Raw genomic sequence first — 24,513 nt, 5'->3', positions numbered from 1 at the left:
AGCGCTTTTCTCCCATAGGACTCAAAGCGCATAGCTGTGTCTCAGATTAATACAGGGTTTCAGGCTGGGTTGTGTTACAGAGGGGATAGTCAGATGTTCATGAATGCCAGACTGAAAAGGTAGGTTTTCAGTTTAGACTTAAATGTTTCCAGGGATGGGGCTGTCCTGATTGGGTGTGGCAGGGAGTTCCAAAGTGTAGGGGCAGCATGGCAAAAGGCTCTGTCTCCAAAGGTTTTGAGGTGGACTCTGGGGGTGACCAAGGTGTTACGTCATTTTGATCTAAGATTGTGGGGGGTGTGATGTAGTTGCAACAAGTCCTTCAGGTATCCAGGGCCCAGATTGTGCAAGGATTTGAATGTCAGTAAGCCAATCTTAAACAGAATTCTCCATTTTATCGGTAGCCAGTGGAGTGAGCTCAGGGTTGGTGTTATGTGGCAATGGCGGGGTTGGCTCGTTAACAGCCTTGCGGCGGCATTCTGTACTAATTGCAGGCGGCGTAAGTCTTTCTTATGCAGGCCTGTGTAGAGGACGTTGCAGTAGTCTAACCTTGATGTGACGAAGGCATGAACTAGGGTTGGAAGATCCTCTGAAGGAATTAGGTGTTTAATCCTTGCAATATTCCTTAGGTGAAAGAAGGAATGTTTCACAACAGCTGAGATTTGATTCCTGAAGCTTAATTTCCCATCAATCAGTACTCCCAGGCTGCGCACACAGTCTGAGTTGTTCAGGTCTGAGCTCCCTATCCTTAGCGGTGTTGGTTGAGACTGGAGCTGCTTTGCTGTTGAACCCTGGCCCTCGATAACAAGAACCTCAGTTTTGTCAGCATTAAGTTTTAGCCAATTATTATTCATCCACTCCTGAAGCTCAGCTAAGCATGCGTTTATTTGTGGAGTAGGGTCTGTGACGTCAGGTTTGAATGACAAATATAGCTGGGTGTCATCAGCATAGCAATGATATGTCAGGCCATGTTTTTGTATGATTTCTCCAAGTGGCAGCATGTATATGGTGAACAGTAAAGGGGATAATATTGCGCCCTGAGGTACACCGTATTTTAGTGGTACAGGGTTGGAGAGGAAGGGCCCTAAGGCTACCCTTTGTGTTCTGCCAGCCAGGAAGGAGTTGAACCACCGGAGAACAATGCCATCTATGCCACAGTACTCTTGTAGCCTGTTGAGTAAGATTTCATGATCGACTGTGTCAAAAGCCGCTGAGAGGTCGAGCAAAATCAGGATGGAACATTGACCCATGTCTCTTGCAATGAGCAGATCATTGCAAATCTGGGTGAGGGCTGTTTCACAGCTGTGATATTTCCTGAAACCAGATTGAAGAGGGTCAAGGATGTTGTTTCTGGAGAGCCTGGCTTCAAGTTGGAGGTAGACAGCCTTTTCAATAACTTTTCCCAGAAAGGGGAGGTTTGAGACAGGTCTGTAGCTGTTTAGAGCATCTGGGTCTAAGGATGGTTTCTTGAGTAGAGGCCTGACGATTGCTTCTTTCAGAGTAGAGGGAAACCACCCTTCTTGTAAGGAGCCGTTGACTATTTTGTGGAATGCCGGTGTAAATAGTTCAGGGCATTTCAACATGAACTTAGTGGGGCCAGGGTCCAGATCGCAGGTAGTCTGGCGAAGGTTTGAGAGGATATCCAAGATGTCTTTTTCAGTGATTACCTTAAAATCAGACCATGGTGGTAGGCTATTTTTGCACCTGTTATATGGCTCTGCATGGGTTTCTGGGGCTGTGAATTGAATGGCAGATCGTATGGAGGAGACTTTGTCTGAGAAGAAGTGGGCAAATTTCTCGCACAGTTCCTGTGAAGGTCTGATGCTGGATTTCCTGCAAGATGGATTGCAGAGACTGTCAACCGTGCGGAAGAGTTGGGCAGGTCTGTTGGCTGCATTTGCAATTTCGTGAGACAGGAATAAGGACTTCTTTTTGTTAATCATCGTTTGATATTTTTTCAGGTGAGCAATTAGGGAAAGTTTGTCATCAGGAGACTGATGTTTGCGCCACCTTCGTTCCAGTCTGCGTCCCTGTTTCTTTAGTTCCTTTATAGAGTTGTCAAACCAGCGAGCATGATGTAATGGTGCGGAACGTTTAATCTTTAAGGGAGCTATGGCGTCAAAAGCGGCTGAGACATTGTGGTTATATTTAAGGACCATGGATTCAAGGCCGAAGTTGTGATCTGTCAGTCCACCTAGATTGAGGCTGTTCTGAAGGTGTTGGGGTGTCAAACCTTTCAAGGAACGATATTTTATTAGTTCTTTCACTTGGTGTTTTGTAGCCGGTGCTGTAAAGGAGAAGTGGACAGTGTGGTGGTCTGACCAAACTACTGGATCAATTTCCACATTGGATATTAGGAGTTCTGAATGGAAAATGAGGTCCAAAGTGTGTCCTTTTTTGTGGGTAGGGAGGTTGACGGCTTGAGAGAAGCCCAGTTCATTCATGGAGAGAAGTAGCTTAGTTCCAAATTGGGAAGAGTGTGTATCGACCCGTGCGTTAAAGTCTCCAAGAATTATCCACCTAGGGTGTTTCAGTGTTATGCAAGATACAAGTTCTGCTATTTCCTTGAGAAAAGCTGAGCCAGCGTCAGGGGGTCGGTAGACAAGCAGTATGTTTATTTTTTTTCCAGCTGAGAGCTGGGCTGCTAGACATTCAAAAGAGTGGGTGGGGGCTACAGCAAGGGGTTTAATATTCAAACTGGATTTGAAGCACAGAGCTAATCCTCCGCCCTTGCGGTTTTGCCTTTCACAGTGTAAAACTGAGTAATTGTCTGGTACCGCAGCTGCGAGAGTGGGTCCTGAGTTCTGATCCAACCATGTCTCTGTAATTAAAGCTAGATCTGAAGCCTCTATTAGATCATGAATAACTGCTGTTTTGTTGTTTATGGACCTGGCATTGCAGAGTACTGCTTTAATGTTTTTTGCCTTAACTTTGAGGTCTGTGTTCCTAGCTCCTGGCTGGGGGTTGTAATCAGGAGTGTGGCAGCTGTCTCTGTTATCTGGGTCCTTTACTGATACAGCTGATTTATAGATATGTGACGATTGCTTTGGCTTTGATTTATGGGTGCCTGCACCTCCTCCCCTCTTCCCCCGCCTTGTTTTCTTGAGAATCCCAAAGGATTTTAGAGGGGTAATCAAAGCAGAATCTATTTGTAAGAGTTTCTTGGGAACAGAGGTTGCAATATAGATAAGCATCTCAGCATCTCAGCTGAGTATGAATAACATGATCGCTCACAATGCAAAGTTGTAGCCAGGCCCATAGAATTGCATGGACAATGAGCTTACATGCAGAATTATTCTGCAAAGCAATGATGTGCCTTAAGGGTTTATTTCCATTGGGTGCTGCATCCATTTCCAAATCAGACACAACCCTCGTGCTTTTGCGAAGGTGAAGCCACATCACTATAGCCATGCCATGCACAGCAATAGAGATTCAGATGCGGTCTGCACAAAACAGCAGCCAGCACTATTGATTTAAAATTTTTTTGAAATAATGCATCCAAAAATCGTAAATAAATATGTCATCCTCCATATCCCTCTCACTTCAGGTTTCCTTTAAAAACAGAAGTGTTCCACTTGCAAGGGCAAACAGACTTGACAGCAAGCACTTAGCGATTCAGACGCATGGATATAAATCCACATTGTGATAAGACTGCAAAACGTAGATATATCTTTCACTGTCTCTTTTCTATTTCTCTCTCACATGCATGCGCTCACTACACTGGGATTTAGAAGTCCCACACGATGTAGGTAACAAAGCACAGAATTCAGTCACTTTCAAAAAGTGATAGTATACCACACTGCAGAATTTATGAACTAGCAAGCAACAGTAAAACAAATAGCAATTCAATAAAACATTGATACAAGCAAAAGAGACAATAGCCATAATACAAACTACAGGTTTGAGAGGTTAGGGAACAGATTGAAAAGGTCAGGGCTGGAATGATGATATTGTAAAAATGAGGGCAAAACACAGGAGTAGAAACCAAGAAACAGGATGGCCAGAGCACAAAGCACCAACTGGATGGAACAACTATCTAGCTAAATGCATGATGTGATAAATGCTGTGATTAGAATTCCCCTTGAATGCCAATGCTGTGACTAAAATTCCAGAATTACACTTCCTAAGAATATGCTGCAATTAGGATACAATTAAAGGACAGAAACTTCAGGGAGACCTTTGGTGAGTAATGAAACTGCATACAAAGCAGTACTAAAACATGGTGCCACCAACAGGTAAAACAGGGAGAGAAAAAATTGTATTATGTATTTATATAGTGCCATTACAGTACATTCAGTGGTACTTTACACAGTACATCTACCAATTCAGATTGTTAACTGTCCCTCAGATGAGCTCACAATCTAATTAGAATTACCATTCTGTTTTTTGGAAGTGGGAGTAATCTAGAGTACCTGGAGGAAACCACCTAAACAAGGGGTGAACATACAATCTTCACAGCCTGTCCGGGATTCAAACCTGGTACCCAAACAACCATAGATTTCAATTAGCGTGGGCCAGATGCAGGTAACATTGGCCTACATTAGATGTATGCATCGGACGAATCTCAGCTAATAAAGTGCAACTGGGCTGACTGCTAAAGGAGCAATAATACTTTTTATTGATTGCTTTCTAAGAACGGTAGGAGTTATATGAGTAACTGAAGTCACATGATCACACCTTCCATTAGATCAAAAAGGATCCTCACTTCCCTCGTGCAATCCAAACTCAAACTTTTAGCCCCTTACCCAAGGAAGATTACTCTTCATTCATCAGACTGCTGAGCTGTCACTCTCTTCACTGGACATATATGATTACCTCCTCAAAAGACCCTTGGGCCCTGCTACCGGCTGAACATAGAGGAGACATTAAAAGTCAAATGAAGCATTTCATGTCCTCATAAAGAGGAACTGTAATGCATATTGTTACATGGGGAGTGAATGTTACTACCTTCATTACAGGTAGCAGTGAAAAAAAAAAGAATACAACGACTCTGTAGACTAAAATCATTTAAAATTCAAAGTACATGTTCTTCCCCAGCACACTTGTTTGTGTTTCAAGCTTCTAGCTTTCCCTGGGTCAGTGACTCACCAAGATGCAGTGCAAGACAGCCAGAGTCCTAATACATTGTACAGGAACACAATTAAAAATATCAGCATACTAGATAAGAAAAGAGATGTTGCAATTACACAGTTAATAACAGCCCCAGGTAAACTGTTAGTAATAGCACTGCAATTTTACATTGCATCTTGGTATAACAAAATTCTATCTTGCTAATTCATGTAAGATTCACATGCATATATTTGCATACATATATATGCAAACAAGTTATTTTCTATGCAAAGAGAACACAATCCAAATGTTTTACTGCCCAATTAAAATGAAATCAGCCCTAATTAATTAGTTAATACTTGTCAACTTTGTTGGAACTAGAAACACTGGTAATAAAACATTTATATATTTGTACGTATAGACTTTGCTCATAGGTATTTATCATTTTTTATGCTTATTTTGCTTATGAAGAAAATTCTGCACATAGAGTATATTTAGAAGTTATCAAGTCTTAAAAAAAATACTGTACACGCTTTAAGCAGAACTATCTGCTACATTTCTACATTTTAGCCTGCACATACAAATGGTTATCTTATCTCATCCTATACTAATAACATTCTTTTTTGAGGAACAGTGTATCTTTAACCTCTTGAGGACCATGTTGTTAAACCCCCCTAGTGACCAGGCTAATTTAAGCTTAATTGGACACTGCTTTAAGGCCAAGCTGCAGGGCCGTACAACTCTGCACACAAGTGATCCCCCCCCTTTTCTCCCCACCAACAGAGCGCTCTGTTGGTGAGGTCTGATCGCCCCCCCCCCCCCCCCCCCGTGTTTATTTCTTTTTCAATAAATATTTATTTGTTTTTTTATATTTTTTGCTATTTTCTTTTTCTTTCTAAATCCCCTCCCTCCCCCCAGCCGGCCAATCACTGGCGATCGGCTGTCATAGGCTTCTGCCTATGAGAGCCGATCGCTGTCTTGTCCCCCAGGGGGACAGCTGTGTCACACGGCTGTCCCCAGTACAGCGCTGCAGCTGACGCTCAGAGACTCCGCCCACCAAGCAGGAGATGCGATCTCCCGCAAACTGCTGCCCCAGGACTTTACGCCAATTGGCGTTAGCTGGTCCTGGGGCTGCCGCCGTGGCCACGCCCATTGGCGTGACGCGGTCGGAAAGCTGTTAATGAAGTGTTTTCCTGGAGTCTCTATCAGGTGACTGTGCCTAGGCAAGTAGCTTTGTAGGATAAAGAGAATGATGTATTGTGTAACATGTGTGCACAGTCCTCAAAAGGGACTATATTATAGGTTATTACCTTTAGGCTGTGTTCCCACTTGACTTCCAGACCACGTGCGGCCAGCAGGAGTAGACAATGTAGTGTCTGATTTGCTGGTCCGCCATAGATCGGCTGTAGCCTAGGGAGGATGCTCTCCACCATAGGCTATATGGGGGAACACATCCACCTGCCCTGGAATTATCGCAGAATGCACAGAAGTGTGGTCTGCTTACTGCATCGGATCCCGCAGATCCATTGCAGCATTTACAAGTGTATAACATAGAAGCCATACACTCTCCCCTTAGCAAAGAGCAGAGAACGGACAAAAAAGTATGTTCTCCGCTCTAGTGGGAACACAGCCCTATACAGTTATACAGTGGCTACTTTCAGGTTTTATTTTACTTCTATTAAAATATTTTTATTGGCAACTAAGAAAAAAATGAAAGTTCTTTTTTTTTTACAGATAAAAACATTGTGGTTATCCCCATAGCTTGAGAGTGTGAGCATGGTGACGCCATGCCTTTAGCTGATGATAGACTCCCAGGAACATCTGTGAGGATTGGGGGGACGGGGGATGCCATGAGCACCCTAACTGCTCTTAAATGTTTCTAAAACTATATGGGATAATTTGAGGGGGGAGAAGGGCTTCATACACCCTATTACTGGTAGAGTGCTAATGGAGTCTTGTTGACCTGTGCAGCTTTCAAAGCACAAAGAGACTTAAAGTATCAAATATATGTAAATTAGTGTCATAATAACTGATTCAAATTGCTATGTTTTTTTCTTTTTTTACAGTTGTAAGAACAGAAGTGTTAAAGAGACACTGAAGCGAAAAAAAAATGATGATATTATGATTTGTATGTGTAGCACAGCTAAGAAATAAAACATTAAGATCAGATACATCAGTGTAATTGTTTCCAGTACAGGAAGAGTTGAGAAACTCCAGTTGTTATCTCTATGCAAACAAGCCATTAAGCTCTCCGGTTAAGTTAGTCGTGGAGAGGGCTGTTATCTGACTTTTATTATCTCAACTGTTCCTGGACTATTTACTTTTCCTCTGCTAGAGGAGAGGTCATTACTTCACAGACTGCTCTGAAAGACTCATTTTGAATGCTGAGTGTTGTGTAATCTGCACATATTATAGAATGATGCAATGTTAGAAAAAACACTATATACCTGAAAATAAAAGTATGCGAATATTTTCTTTGCTGCTAATCTTCTAGTAATTATTCATATTACACAACCAATTCACTATATCATATTTTTTTTTTCGCTTCAGTGTCTCTTTAACCACTTAAGGACTGCAGTCATAAAACCCCTTAAGGACCAGAGCCTTTTTTTCCATTCGGACCACTGCAGCTTTCACGGTTTATTGCTCAGTCATACAACCTACCACCTAAATGAATTTTACCTCCTTTTCCTGTCACTAATACAGCTTTCTTTCGGTGCTATTTGATTGCTGCTGCGAGTTTTACTTTTTATTATATTCATCAAAAAAGACATGAATTTTGTCAAAAAAATGACTTTTTTAACTTTCTGTGCTGACATTTTTCAAATAAAGTAAAATTTCCTATACATTTGAGCGCGAAAGTTATTCTGCTACATGTCTTTGATAAAAAAAAACCCATTCAGTGTATATTTATTGGATTGGGTAAAAGTTATAGCGTTTACAAACTATGGTGCCAAAAGTGAATTTTCTCATTTTCAAGCATCTCTGACTTTTCTGCGCACCTGTCAGGTTTCATGAGGGGCTAAAATTCCAGGATAGTACAAATCCCCCCCAAATGACCCCATTTTGGAAAGAAGACATCCCAAAGTATTCAGTGAGAGGCATGGTGAGTTCATAGAAGATTTTATTTTTTGTCACAAGTTAGCGGAAAATGACACTTTGTAACAAAAAAAAAAAAAAAAAAGTTTCCATTTCTTCTAACTTGCGACAAAAAAAAATGAAATCTGCCACGGACTCACTATGCTACTCTCTGAATACCTTGAAGTGTCTACTTTCCAAAATGGGGTCATTTGTGGGGTGTGTTCACTGTCCTGGCATTTTGGGGGGTGCCTAATTGTAAGCACCCCTGTAAAGCCTAAAGATGCTCATTGGACTTTGGGCCCCTTAGCGCAGTTAGGCTGCAAAAAAGTGCCACACATGTGGTATTGCCGTACTCAGGAGAAGTAGTATAATGTGTTTTGGGGTGTATTTTTACACATACCCATGCTGGGTGGGAGAAATATCTCCGTAAATGACAATTGTTTTATTTTTTTTACACACAATTGTCAATTTATAGAGATATTTCTCCCACTCAGCATGGGTATGTGGAAAAATACACCCCAAAACACATTATACTACTTCTCCTGAGTACGGCGATACCACATGTGTGGCACTTTTTTGCACCCTAACTGCGCTAAGGGGCCCAAAGTCCAATGAGTACCTTTAGGATTTCACAGGTCATTTTGAGAAATTTCGTTTCAAGACTGCTCCTCACGGTTTAGGGCCCCTAAAATGCCAGGACAGTATAGGAATCCCACAAATTACCCCATTTTAGAAAGAAGACACCCCAAGGTATTCCATTAGGAGGATGGTGAGTTCATAGAAGATTTTTTTTTTGTCACAAGTTAGCGGAAATTGATTTTAATTGTTTTTTTTCACAAAGTGTCATTTTCTGCTAACTTGTGACAAAAATAAAATCTTCTATGAACTCACCATACTCCTAACGGAATACCTTGGGGTGTCTTCTTTCTAAAATGGGGTCATTTGTGGGGTTCCTATACTGCCCTGGCATTTTAGGGGCCCTAAACCGTGAGGAGTAGTCTTGAAACCAAATGTCGCAAAATGACCTGTGAAATCCTAAAGGTACTCATTGGACTTTGGGCCCCTTAGCGCACTTAGGGTGCAAGAAAGTGCCACACATGTGGTACCGCCGTACTCAGGAGAAGTAGTATAATGTGTTTTGGGGTGTATTTTTACACATACAGATGCTAGGTGGGAGAAATATCTCTGTAAATGACAATTATTTGATTTTTTTTACACACAATTGTCCATTTACAGAGAGATTTCTCCCACCCAGCATGGGTATGTATAAAAATACACCTCAAAACACATTATACTACTTCTTCTGAGTACGGCGATACCACATGTGTGACACTTTTTTGCAACCTAGGTGCGCTAAGGGGCCTAACGTCCTATTCACGGGTCATTTTGAGGCATTTGGATTCTAGACTACTCCTCACGGTTTAGGGCCCCTAAAATGCCAGGGCAGTATAGGAACCCCACAAGTGACCCCATTTTAGAATGAAGACACCCCAAGGTATTCCGTTAGGGGTATGGTGAGTTCATAGAAGATTTTTTTTTTGTCACAAGTTAGCGGAAAATGACACTTTGTGAAAAAAAAAACAATACATATCAATTTCCGCTAACTTGTGACAAAAAATAAAATCTTCTATGAACTCACCATACTCCTAACGGAATACCTTGGGGTGTCTTCTTTCTAGAATGGGGTCATTTGTGGGGTTCCAATACTGCCCTGGCATTTTAGGGGCCCTAAACCGTGAGTAGTCGTCTTGAACCCAAATGTCTCAAAATGACCTGTGAAATCCTAAAGGTACTCATTGGACTTTGGGCCCCTTAGCACAGTTAGGCTGCAAAAAAGTGTCACACATGTGGTATCGCCGTACTCAGAAGAAGTAGTATAATGTGTTTTGTGGTGTATTTTTACATATAACCATGCTGGGTGGGAGAAATATCTCTGTAAATGACACATTTTTGATTTTTTTCTGATGGGTAGGTGTGCTAGGGGGTGACAGGAGGTGATTTATGGGTGTCTCAAGGTGTGATTAGAGGGGGGAAATAGATGCAAGCAATGCACTAGCGAGGTGATCAGGGCTGGGGTCTGAGGGCGTTCTGAGGTGTGGGCGGGTGATTGGGTGCCCGCAAGGGGCAGATTAGGGTCTAATCTGATGGGTAACAGTGACAGGTGGTGATAGGGGGTGATTGATGGGTAATTAGTGGGTGTTTAGAGGAGAGAAGAGATGTAAACACTGCACTTGGGAGGTGATCTGATGTCGGATCTGCGGGCGATCTATTGGTGTGGGTGGGTGATCAGATTGCCCACAAGGGGCAGTTTAGGGGCTGATTGATGGGTGGCAGTGACAGGGGGTGATTGATGGGTGGCAGTGACAGGGGGTGATTGATGGGTGATTGACAGGTGATCAGTGGGTTATTACAGGGAATAACAGATGTAAATATTGCACTGGCGAATTGATAAGGGGAGGGTCTGAGGGCAATCTGAGGTGTGGGCGGGTGATTGGGTGCCCGCAAGGGGCAGATTAGGGTCTAATCTGATGGGTAACAGTGACAGGTGGTGATAGGGGGTGATTGATGGGTAATTAGTGGGTGTTTAGAGGAGAGAACAGATGTAAACACTGCGCTTGGGAGGTGATCTGATGTCGGATCTGCGGGCGATCTATTGGTGTGGGTGGGTGATCAGATTGCCCGCAAGGGGCAGGTTAGGGGCTGATTGATGGGTGGCAGTGACAGGGGGTGATTGATGGGTGGCAGTGACAGGGGGTGATTGACAGGTGATCAGTGGGTTATTACAGGGAAGAACGGATGTAAATAATGCACTGGCGAATCGATAAGGGGAGGTTTGAGGGCAATCTGAGCGTGTGGGCGGGCGATTGGGTGCCCGCAAGGGTCTAATCTGATGGGTAACAGTGACAGGTGGTGATAGGGGGTGATTGATGGGTGATTGATGGGTAATTAGTGGGTGTTTAGAGGAGAGAATAGATGTAAACGATGGATTTGGGAGGTGATCTGATGTCGGATCTGCGGGCGATCTATTGGTGTGGGTGGGTGATCAGATTGCCCGCAAGGGGCAGGTTAGGGGCTGATTGATGGGTGGCAGTGACAGGGGGTGATTGATGGGTGGCAGTGACAGGGGGTGATTGACAGGTGATCAGTGGGTTATTACAGGGAAGAACGGATGTAAATAATGCACTGGCGAATCGATAAGGGGGGGGGTTGAGGGCAATCTGAGTGCGTGGGTGGGCGATTGGGTGCCCGCAAGGGTCTAATCTGATGGGTAACAGTGACAGGTGGTGATAGGGGGTGATTGATGGGTGATTGATGGGTAATTAGTGGGTGTTTAGAGGAGAGAATAGATGTAAACGATGGATTTGGGAGGTGATCTGATGTCGGATCTGCGGGCGATCTATTGGTGTGGGTGGGTGATCAGATTGCCCGCAAGGGGCAGGTTAGGGGCTGATTGATGGGTGGCAGTGACAGGGGGTGATTGACGGGTGATTGACAGGTGATTGACAGGTGATTGACAGGTGATTGACAGTTGATCAGGGGGGATAGATGCATACAGTACACAGGGGGGGGGAGGGTCTGGGGAGAATCTGAGGGGTGGGGGGGTGATCAGGAGGGAGCAGGGGGCAGTTTAGGGACTAAAAAAAAAATAGCGTTGACAGATAGTGACAGGGAGTGATTGATGGGTGATTAGGGGGGTGATTGTGTGCAAATGGTGGTCTGGGGGGTGGGCAGGGGGGGGTCTGAGGGGTACTGTGGGCGATCAGGGGGCAGGGGGGGGCAGATCAGTGTGTTTGGGTGCAGACTAGGGTGGCTGCAGCCTGCCCTGGTGGTCCCTCGGACACTGGGACCACCAGGGCAGGAGGCAGCCTGTATAATACACTTTGTAAACATTACAAAGCGTATTATACGCTTCCTATCCGGCGATCGTCGGGTTAACAACCCGCCGGCGCTTCCGATTGGCCGGCGGGTAGACGTCGCGGGTGGGCGGAGCCTATTGCCGGTGGATGCGCGCGCATCCCAGCGCGCGATCCCCGGCCAGAGAGTGCCCCAGGACCTGACGCCAATCTGCGTTACGTGGTCCTGGGGCTGCCACTTTGCCGCCGCCAATATGAAGTAGGCGGTCGGCAAGTGGTTAAGTAAGCCAAAATGATTGCCAACCATATAAAAATGTGATTGCACTTTATGTAGTGTATCCAAATATCCAGAGTGAGACAGATTAGAAATAATTTGAACAGATATACACTACCATATTAATAAACTGCTCATAGATGGTGCACATTTCCACAGACTACTTTGTGGGCAGAGTTAGTCCAATAAATTGGGTCTACCTTATATTTACTTGGCGGATTTGTATCAGGTATGCAGAAACCATACAGCTGTTGTGTACCATTAGGCACAGAACAACAATAAAAATTAGTAGGAAGTAGTATTAACTGAAAACCCAAAACAAGGCCACAGTTCTAAATACAACATACCATATCTTAGTAAGCATAGTGGCCAAATATTACCTTTTTTATCAAGCAAGATGTCTGTACCTAATAAATCCTGCATTACAAATGTGGTTATATGGCTTGAAGCAGCCTAGATGAAAGAGCTCAGCATCATCATGCTATTCAGACTACAAGAAGGAAGGTCATGGTAAGAGCTGTCCGCTAAGATTTTACCACATGGCTCTGGAAGGTGGTGCTGCATGAAGCACTGATGAAGGGACTCCTAACCAGATAGTTCACATGAGAATTATTTGGCGTGAAGACATCTTGCCTGTAGTTTGGCTTTAGCAGTCAGATGTAGACTGCAAATCACTCGTTTGTTATTGCCTTAATAAGTAATTGCATGAATACATACATACAAATTAACTCTAATTAACTCTAGTTCTGAAAATAATATGATGAGATCACTACCTTCATCCCCATCCACTACTGCACAGTAATTTAAAAAGTTGGGATTATGCGACTTAACATCACTTCTTACTCATATACACATTGTAATAAAGCACTACCTCTGGCTTTCTCTTCATCAGTCTTAGTTATATAGGGAAAGGCGCCACCTCCTCCTGGCTATACGGGAATAATTTTGCATCTGGGTAATTTCTAGTTTCATCAAATTACACTAATAAAGTGTGTGTGTGTGGTGTGTGTGTGTGTGTGTGTGTGTGTGTGTTGGGTACTGTGAATTCATTTTTATTGACTCTGGAGCTTTAGGGCTAGTTCACACAGGCGTCCCACGGCGTCTCCCTAAGATTCTTTTCTCCTAGCGAGCAGAAAAGCATTTGGCATCCTTTGGCAGCACTTCCCATCAATCACTGTTTTTGACCCTTACAGGGGGCCATGGACACGTGGTGCTTAGCGATCCTGGAAGCTACATGTACCTTCCAGAAATAAAAGCGATAACAGGAAAAATGGGGCGTTTGCACAAGCCCAGCATTTGCACAAGCAGTAAATGTTTCGTGGCCGTGGTTTCACACCATGCAGAAGCCCATGTTAACCGGCCCTTAAAGGACAACTATCAAAGTTAACACAAATGCTAAATGCCACATATATTTCCAGTAGCTACTATCAAATAGAAATACAAAGGCTTTTTTAATCTTTTCATTTTTATTTGAAGAAAATATGACATTTACAGAGAACAAATTTCACTTGGGGCATTGGTATGGAGGACTGTGTCCAGGACATCCGGGATACAGAGGCAGTCCTCACTAGCAGTAAAACCGTGACTGGAATCTCTTCAGAATGATAAAAAGTAGAAATATAGCTTCAAATAGCGTGTACATAACTCATCATCAGCTGAAGCTCTGTGTGTTTCTGTCTATCTCTCTCTCTCTGCCTGGCAGCATAAAGTAAATAAAGCCAGGAAGAACTCATCTTGAATGGGGGGTGTAAGCGTGTGTGTGTGCATGCGTGTGTGTGTGTGTGTGTGTGTGTGTGTGTAAGCAGGGCAGAAACAAAAAGTAAATCATTCCTCTGCGAATAGTGACAAAGAAGTGAAACCTATCTACATAATACAGCTCTAGACCCCTCCCCCCTGTCGCCAACACAAGTTGTAACAATAGTTTACTAACAAAGCCTTTCTTTCACACAGGCTGTGCTGAGGGACCTCTGAAAAGCTTTCTAGTGTTGCTGGCTAAAAGCTCTATAGGTATGTGGGCCTTACAGAAGAACAGTTTCTTTGATAGATGTTATTTAAGAACAATTCTGCACACATTCCCATATTTTAGGCAGGCATTTACACAGGAAGGCAGGCAGTCACCGTTTACATTTTTTTGCACAAATTTGGGCTTAAGTCTTGAATTTTAATGCAGTGGCCCTAATATGGAACTGTAAATGACAAACCCTAATGGTGATTTTGGATTATGAAAAGTATATTCAGAATCATATACAAATTACATGCTTTTGAAAATAAGCAAATACATGAAAGCTAGTGAGTAACAAAAAAAGCAGACTAGAGTTTCCAGCATTTTGTACACATAACAGCTTATAATAATACCATGTGACGGTTTATAATCAAGTGTCCCTTCGGCAAGTCTAGCAGACCATGCAATAAATCTCACAAACTTACACTTAATGAGCACTGATCTACCATCAGAAATTCTAATGTTGATGGCACTAAGCAAATGTAATGCATCTGATAATGAGCAAATAAATTCTGACAATAACACGAATAAGAAAATCCTTATTTACATTGTCTACCATATTAACCAGCAAACCATTTTATTTATACATTTTTTTGTAAAAAAAAAAAGTTCTACTTTAGGTTTTTATTATTTTCTTTTTTGATCACATTGGCTGTTTTGTGTAAGCACAAAGATGTCAATGATGTTTTTTAACTATCGATATGCAGACAAAACCTAATACTACATTTATTTTTTTTATTGGCACAGTTTTAACTTGTTTATGTGGATAAAGCGATTAACTTCGCTCACCGGCCATGGTTTTTTAAAGGGTTCCTGATTCCATACATATATTTCCACTACAGAATGTTGTTTGTTTTTGATAAAGTAATTTAGGGACCAGTGACTGCTACAGCGACGCCCAACTCAGGTGCTATGGGGGCGGTACACAACGCCGGAACCACCTTCTTCGTCACCTGAGGCCTGAAAATCATGGGTACCCAAAACTGCAATTCAACCTTATCCCTTGCCAACACCCAAGCTATCTGAGTATTTTAACCACTTCCGGACCGTCGTAGTTGGAATTTACTTCCTGCTAGTGGCTGTGCAGCTCTGACAGGATGTAGATTCCAACAATTCTCCACTGCGCAATCACGCTGCTCTTGCCAATTGCCCCACTGCTCTGTCACTACACCCACTCACTCTGTTATATCAGTGACAGCAAAGCTTGTACATCTCAGTCAGGAGCCAATTTGACCTCCATGATTGCAGTGAGACAATCACAGTAATCACAGGGCATAATAGGGAAAGGACAACTGTGTTCCTTAAGGGCTCTTTTTACGTTACCAACCTTTAACCCCCCATTGAAGCTGATTGCTACTAAAACACTGCACTATTTTAGTAAAAATAACACTCTTTGTCTGGCAAATGGCTTCTGTTTGAATGTATAGGCCACTAGACGTAACTCTAGGCTAGGGAGTGGACAGATAAACCACAAACCACACTTGCAGAAAAGAAAAGCCACTGCATGTTTATTACTTTATCACATACAAACACAGCACAGATGCAAATGAGGTCCTCTTTACAGTGAGTTTGACAGATGACACATCATTAATAACCTAAATATGGGCGCTAGATGTTCCAGATATCATTACAGAAAATTGAGATGAATTCCTTGAGGTATTCCTTGTCCTGGTCATATCGGCAAGAAATAAATACTCACAAATTACATTTCTGCACAGAGCGTGCTTTACACCAGAATGCTTACACAAAATAGCCCCGCTCTAATGAGAACTCTGCTGCTAAAGCTAAACAACAAAGAGTACACTTCCATATGTTGTCAAGCTGCTCTGTAATCTCGGCAGGTCACGAAATCTACATATTACACTGTTGCGGTTTATAGTTAATTGGTCAGGCCAAACAGCTACAACGTCTGCTTCAGTGTTTGGCTTTCTTTGTTAAAAAAATGGAGAGATCCTTATAAAATAAACATTCCCCACCACTGGATCTGGTATGGATCATTTTCCGCAACTGAAACTTTTGGATTAAACCTGTCAAGTGACTATTCAATGTAGGAATCAGTTTTATTTCACACACACAAAAAAATAATAATAATAATAATAATCTTAGCAAGTGTTTTTAAAGAGAACCTGAACTCAGAACTTCCTATCTGCTCTAAAAGATAAGCAATAGCAAAATAGCCTTTGAAGAAAAACCTTTCTTTGTTACAACTAATACAAAGCCTGCAATAAATCTGCAGTGTGTCTACTTCCTGCTTTCATGGAAAAAAATTTAACATAGGGTTAACATCCCATGCTTGCAAATTAGCTTTCTACTGTGGCCGTCAGCTGACAGCTGAGGAATCATAGATGAGGGGGAATTAGACAAGCTAAACTCTCTAAATAGATACAGGGTGAATTTCTATGTGTTTTCCTTCTGACCTGTGCAAGAGTTCGGGTCCACTTTAAATAATCTCTGCTTGCCTTCTCTTTAGTCATCTGTGTTTCTCTTGCAATGCACCCTTTATTTCCATTGCAGGGCCTCTGTACACAAATTGTAGTAAAAACCTCCTACAACCTTTATGTACAAACACTTTCTTTTGTACCCCTAATGTGTTGTGCTCATACCTCTGTTCTGCATTTGCACTACATTTTGTGCAAAAAAACAAAACAAAAAACAATAAGAACTTGTTTTTAGTCTGTGGTTAGGCTCGGTCAAACAAACATCCTGTCCTACAGGTCCCTCTCTATTGGTCACTTGCTGTCCAATAGGTGCCTCTCTATTGGCCACTCAATTTACTTACCAGTAACTAGACAACAGTTACCGCATTATGCAGGATTGGTACTATATTAAGATTCCAGGCCTAGGAAGAGTGGTTTAAAAGATACACACAGCACAGGCAAGCAATGCATGGTTCCTGTGCTCTACACCTACATTTAGCAGGTTAACTTCATGTCAGTTATCTGGTTCACTTTAACAGCATTCCTTATGTGACAGATATTACAAAGACCTTAGTGCAAGACACTGAGCACAGCAAGTAAAATATATTAAGCAAAAGCTCAATGGGGCTTGCACAGGCAAATACATTATTTATCTGAAATTGAAAATCTCGATAAAGAAAAGGCACTTGAAATGACTGAAAAGAGCTCTTGAAATCACTGCATAAATGCATTTCATTCTAACTCAGCAACAAGGAAAGTATGTACACAATATACATACCAGTTTCTGCAACCTCAAAACTATGACTGACTTTCTAAAAGATCATGCTGTCTGAAATAAAAACTTACAAATAAAAACAGACAAGACAAATAACATTTATATCTCTCTTTTTTTTTAGGTGGACTCAAAGCGCCAAAGCTGCAGTCACTAGGATGTGTTGTATAGGCAGTAGCAGTGTTAGGGAGTCTTGCTCCAAACCAGTACACTATCCAGCCAGTACTCCAAGCAGTACTATTATATCAAGAGGTACTTTTTCTTGTTTACAACTACTGAGCTATCTATATTACTAATCGACAGTTGTAAACATGCAGGGATGCACAGCTGCATGCACACAAACACACACACCACAAATGCCTCCTACTGTGCTCACGTCTTGACTTGTGGCGGTTGTGGTGTTGGGCGATGGGGGCTCTGAGGTGCAATTCATAAGAATCACGGGATCACTCATGGCATGCTAATCAGATCATCAATTCAAAAGTGCGCTACCTATTCCTGACTGTTCAGAAATAAACACACCGTAACTAGGAATGGCCTTCACATACAGCTGCTTGCTGACGCATTGACAGATGGAACAGCCCGAGCAACACCAAAGAAATGTGAATACAAACTTGTCCTTTGTGTGTACCTGACTGCATCTGATTTTCTGGAAGAATACAATAATACAATAGTTGCTGCTGCATCAATCACAATTGCATGAAAGAAAATGCCAGCGCACAAGGGCCATAGGTATTCTACAATAGAAAGGGCAGGTCATGTGTGTTTTTTTTTTTTTTTTTTTTTACCAAATTTGTGTTTTAAAAACACAAATACTGATGAACTTCTTAAAATACTGATGATCTTCTTAAAATAAATGTATGTTCTCTGCTGTTGTACCAGTCCTTATAGCTTATAGCATAGCCAGACTAATTTGCAAAGTAATAAGTATTTACTACTAATATAATGATTTAGCCCAAATCTGTTTTTAAAAAGGGAATATGAAATCACATTTGCAGTTAATGAAGCGCTATACAAATTAATGACACTAACTTAATGTCACATACAGTTATATGCCAACTGATTCGTTGTGTTAAACAAATGCCATATCTCTAGGGAACATTCAGGCTTCCACACTGCATAAGCAGCACTCAATATATGACACATGGATCAAAGCACACATAGCAAGTCATAGAAAATAACTAGAGAAAAAGAAAAGGTACCGTACATTTATACCAATATACATTATGAACTCCGAATAATTAATGCATTTAAAATGTCACAGGGGAAGCTGCAATGAATCTTTAATCAGGATTCTGTGAATTATCTCCTATAAGCATTTCAGCAATTAAAATAAAATGGTGCCCCTATACCAACCTACCTTCCTTTTAATCACGCCATTGCATGACTGCTGCTAACACATGCTTCATTATTAATTACAAGTCTATTTTCCTGACAACTAATTAATTAACATATTAGCTAGTATACTGAAAAACTAGGGATAAGGCTTTGTTTGTTAGGCAGAGAACCTTGAAGCTTGTCACAGTTTGGATGGTAAACATTTCTGTATGAAAAGGAATAGACACACTCTTAGCTATCTGTTGCATAAAAAGGAAAATTGTAATTTGACTAAAGCTCTGTAACACACGGAGGCATCTCTCTGGCCCGGCAGGGATTGGTGCTCGATCCCTTGGGGGACAGTGCAGTGCAGACTCGGTATGTATCACTAGTCTCCAGGCTACTGACATATTGCTATGTAGGGGGTGGAGGTTCAACAAGTGGCACACGATGAAATGAATTCTTGCGTGCGGGGGAGAAGGTAAAACAATGCGATTGGGTAGTGCCTGGGCATCAAGGATTGCTAAAGATCTAGCATGCAATTTTTACCAGATGTTGTGCAGCTGTTATACACATGCTGGACTGACTCATGGTTCTCGACCAAGGAAGTCTTTCTCATCTGCCATGGCTAAGCTCATTCCAGCGTGGGTATATAGCTCTATAGCTACCACCACAAACATTTTTCATGGTGGAACGCAACAATTTTGAATATTACAGTCATACAGAAAGCTACTTGTGCTATAATGTGTTTTAGACACAATCTAGTTCTTTATTCACCTAAAATACTGTATACATTTACATGAATACAACATGCTAAAGTCTGTAGTTGGCATGTGCATACATGTTCAATTTTAGTGTCCGTTGGCAGTCAGACGCCTCTGCTATCCACATAATAAAGCATGACAGTACTGTAACACAGTGGAAATAACCACAATAGACATGCATGAAAGGGCATATGCAAAAACATGAGGTACATTTTATTGCGTAACCAGTCTTTGCTGCATTATAATGCAACACACCAAAGTACGTGTGGAAGGGCCAATACATAGACACAGTGCAGCGGTCCTGTTTGAAGTCACTGGAGAAGATACATTGTGCATGTACTCAACCTTTTCTGATCCTTTCCATGTGAAAGACCACTTAGACATCACATTCTGCACAATTCAAATCTAGTAGTATGCCTGCACTGCTCCTCTGTTGCTTTCTTGCTTTGCTACAGGCTAAAGATATGATGCTATGTGATGTTGAGATCTGCATATGAAATGGTCACAAGTTTGCCATCCAGGCATAAACGTGATTGGTGTCAGGTACCAATAAAGTGGTGTCAATTTTATCCAGTGTGCCTGCCAGTCTTTTCCCTAATGTTACAATTCAAACACAACTCAAAGAGTGTGTGAACACAGGCTACATAAACCTTTATTCCCTGTGAGTGCATGTATACACACTATATATCCTGCATGTAGCAGCTTCTCGGCCTCCTTCACACAATTGTTTCACTGTCTGCACAGCCACCATACTCTTATTTCCTTCTCTGCTGAAACACCCATGCAGCACTGAAAAACTTCACTCAATGCCCAAAGGGCCATAACTACATCCCTATCCGAGAGGTTTCTTGACATATATACACAGTATACACTTGAGCTCACTGTTCTCAATTTTCAGCAGAGCTATTGTTCTTTGGTGGTAGCTCTTGAGCCATGTTTCATGAATGCTGTTGCACTTTAAATGTAAAATTGTATCAGATAGCAATCCGGTGGGACTAGAATTGCTAGCTAAGCAAACGTTCACTAGAGACACTGAAGCGAAAAAAAAAATATGATATAATGAATTGGTTGTGTACTATGAATAATTACTAGAAGATTAGCAGCAAAGAAAATATTCTCATACTTTTATTTTCAGGTATATAGTGTTGTTTCTAACATTGCATTATTCTATAATATGTGCAGATTACACAACACTCAGCATTCAAAATGATTCTTTCAGAGCAGTCTGTGAAGTAATGACATCTCCTCTGGCAGAGGAAAAGTAAACAGTCCAGGAACAGTTGAGATAATAAAAGTCAGATAACAGTCCTCTCCACGACTAAACTTAGTCGGAGAGCTTAATGGCTTGTTTGCATAGAGATAACAACTGGAGTTTCTCAACTCTTTCTTCACTGGAAACAATTAGACTGATGTATCTGATCTTAATGTTTTATTTCTTAGCTGTACTACACATACAAATCATAATATCATATATTTTTTTTCGCTTCAGTGTCTCTTTAAGTTTATTTAAAAAAAATGTATAGTATAGTTTTCAATTTACTTCTATAGTGGCAAGGAATCCATTAAACGTCTTGCAATTTCAGAGCATGATGTGCAAGTGGATGAAGTGGAAGTCTACGCTGAATATTAAAAATTAGGTTCTGGTGAAGAACTACCATGAGTCACTGTTTAACGCATGGCCACCTTTTTACCTTACATCCATTGGTGGAAAGTAAAGGAGAGAGAGGAAGCTGGGAAAGAGTGAAGTCTTCTGTTTCCAGGGAGGCCAGCACATTTCCACTTATACGATAATGAAGAAACCCCTTATGGCACTACTGAGTTGGCATTGGTTATCTCACTCTGGCTTTTCTGTTCTTTCTATACTTGGAGGTTACTTATAAGAATTGTTTTAAATAAAGCATATCACCAAACAAACTGAGTTGAGACATCTGCACTGACAACATATTGATATCACAAACCATACAAGAATTAAACCATAAACCAGGCTTTTAAATCAGCACATCATGTCCAGGTATATTGCAATGCACTTCAAAGTCATCAAATGTTAATTCCTTTTAGCATGTCCACTTTAAACCTCAGTACAATATCATGAGAAGTTGTTTGATCGGTATCTTACCCGGATCTGACAAAGGAAGTTGCTTTCTCCAAAAGACTGCAGTCAAAACAAAAAAAGTATCATTGAACACCACAATGCTCATCTATATTTGATGTACCAGGAAAGAAACACACTCTGGTGCTAAATCATTTACGCATTAGTACCTGACCTTTCCTGCTAGCATCTCTTTTATTAGCTTACCTATAAATACACCGCTGAGGTACTTAAAAGTCTGTATCAAAATTGTAATAGCTGCACTTCACCTCTTCCATGGCTGGAGAATTACAGATGCTACAGTACTGCTAAGACTTTGCCTCTGTACTGGCTTTTGGGCTTAAAGAATAACTGAACAATCCAAACACTTAGCTTCATTATAAAGGCAGCACTGCAACTTATAAACCAGTAATGAGCACTGAATATCTTTTTAGCACAAATCCTAGGATCTGAGAATACCAACGGGCAATCTTATTGATAGAATTCAGCTCCTGCTTTCTATGGCTGCTAGAGACAGCTGGACTCTTATTGTGAATGAGAAGCCTCCCATCTCTCAATAGCAACATCTAATGGCCTGTGGGAGAAGGAGCTCACTTCTATCAGCAAGGTCTCTAGATGCAACCGGGCTAACACACTGGGATTTTAGCAGTACATATCAAGTCAAAATAATCTTTAAATCTGCTGCTTTTTCAGAGAAAAGTTTAACTCGCAGCTATCCTGGTATGTAAGAATCGTAATACTGTACAGTCCCTAACTATCAACAAATGGCATTTGCAATTCTGATAAAAAATGGATATTTGTGGCAGATTATGATTATGTTAAAGTAATACTAATGCAAACCTGAAAAAAGGTTAGATACTAACCTATAAAGAGGAAAGGCTCTAGATCTAATAGAGCCTCTCCAGTTCTTTCTCCTTACCCTCTGTCCAATGCTGTACCCTTGTGAATATTATCCATTCAGCTGGTCGAATACACCTACGTGAGTCCTCATGAAGGCTTCAGAACTACTTGCGTCCATCCCCGAGTATCAGAGTGCTTCCAAAGACCAACGGGTGCGCAGTATGGATGCACACGTTTTTGGAAACACTGGGAGTGCTTTCAAAGCCTTCTGAGAAAGCCTGAAGGCATGGACATTCACAGGGGGACAGCAGTGGACTGAAGGCACAGAGAGAGGACCAGAAAGATTCCATAGAATCCAGAACATTCCCTCTCCATAGGTGAGCATCTAACTTTTTTCAGGGTGGCTTTACATTTGCTTTAACATCAATCAATCAACATCCCATTTTTACACTAATTATCCTGGTGTCAGCACCAGAAAGATATCTCTATATATTTCTGTATGTTGGTATGTAACCGCACTCTCCAAGGGTTTTTTAGCCTAGTCTATAATGTCACACTGCCTTCTGCCCAGAGAACTCTGGAAACACACACACACACACACACCCACACCCACATGCACACACACCCACCCACACGCACACACACACACACTCACACATGCACATAAGCACACACATACATGCACACACGCGCACACACTCACACACGCACACACACACACACGCACACACACATACGCACACACGCATACGCGCACACACACACACACACACACACACACACACGCGCGCACACACACACACTCACACATGCACATAAGCACACACATACATGCACACACACGCGCGCACACTCACACACGCACACACACATACGCGCACACACATACGCACACACACATACGCACACACACATACGCACACATACGCACACATGCACACACACATACGCCCACACGCACACACACACGCGCACACACACACACACACACACACTCACACACACACACACACTCACACACACGCACACATACATGCACATACACACACACACGCATACACGCACACACACACGCATACACGCACACACACACACACACACACACACACACACACACACATACACATACAGACACAAACGCACAGACTATACAGTAATTCACCTTGCAAACAGTAAAGACTCCACCATCTGTGATAAATTTTGATAAATGTATGAATGCAAATCATGGTGAGACTTGATTTTAGACTGGGCAAGCACTGACTGAATCATTCATGAAGTAATATTGTAAAAAATAAGTTATTTTATTCATCAAGTTATATTCAGTATAGTACCCCTTTAACAATCAAAAGAACTGCAAAGTTTGTAAGGAAGCACTGTAAACAAAGCTTAGAAAAGGGAAAAAATACAGTATGATAATATGATAACCAGCAGACAGGAGATTATGTGTTGCAACATCTAAAATGAAAAAAAAAAATCATATATTTATTTATGTTTTTTTTATTCATAAAATAAATATAAAATAAATATTTCAAACAAACAACAAACAAACACAGAACATTTATACCGCACTTTTCTCCTGGCGGACTCAAAGTGCCAGAGCTGCAGCCACTAGGACACGCTCTATAGGCAGTAGCAGTGTTAGGGAGTCTTGCCCAAGGTCTCCTACTGAATAGGTGCTGGCTTACTGAACAGGCAGATATGTTTATATTTAGTCCTAATCATTTTTAAGTAAAAAAAAAAAAAAGCAGAGGTGTGAAGTTTATTTTTATGTTTCCAAGCCTTTTTATAGTTCCTATGGAAGTGGATTTAATGCATGACAAGGCAAAGATGAACTATGACATGGAAGGTAATACACCGCAAGACTAAAGTGTTGTATATGAATTTTCAACAAAAGCGTTAGCAATAGCAATCTGGTTTTCATGGCTAATTGTGTTGTGCAACTACATGGTTCTCCATTCCTGTCCCTCACAGTCCCTTATCTCCTTAAAGAAAACCTGTACTGAAAATGGTAATACTGTACAGTCCATAACTATTAACAAATGGCATTTGCAATTCTG

At 41.6% G+C, this 24,513-nt stretch overlaps 1 protein-coding gene across 2 annotated transcripts in view; it reads right to left on the bottom strand.

Moving 5' to 3' along the window:
• TAFA5 (TAFA chemokine like family member 5) overlaps positions 1-24,513 on the bottom strand; it is a 657,885-nt gene that overhangs the window by 510,154 nt on the left and 123,218 nt on the right. The window contains exon 1 of one of the 2 annotated variants that reach the window (XM_068276330.1): positions 5,086-5,145. The exons of the other annotated variant lie outside the window; for it this stretch is intronic. The gene's annotated coding sequence lies outside the window, so the exon portion shown is untranslated. Of the gene's footprint in view, positions 1-5,085; positions 5,146-24,513 lie in introns of those variants that run through there. 2 annotated transcript variants of the gene reach the window in all.

The sequence above is a fragment of the Hyperolius riggenbachi genome, chromosome 3 (assembly GCF_040937935.1).
Source record: "Hyperolius riggenbachi isolate aHypRig1 chromosome 3, aHypRig1.pri, whole genome shotgun sequence".
NCBI lineage: Eukaryota > Metazoa > Chordata > Amphibia > Anura > Hyperoliidae > Hyperolius > Hyperolius riggenbachi.
This window is presented reverse-complemented; position numbering and strand designations above follow the sequence as displayed.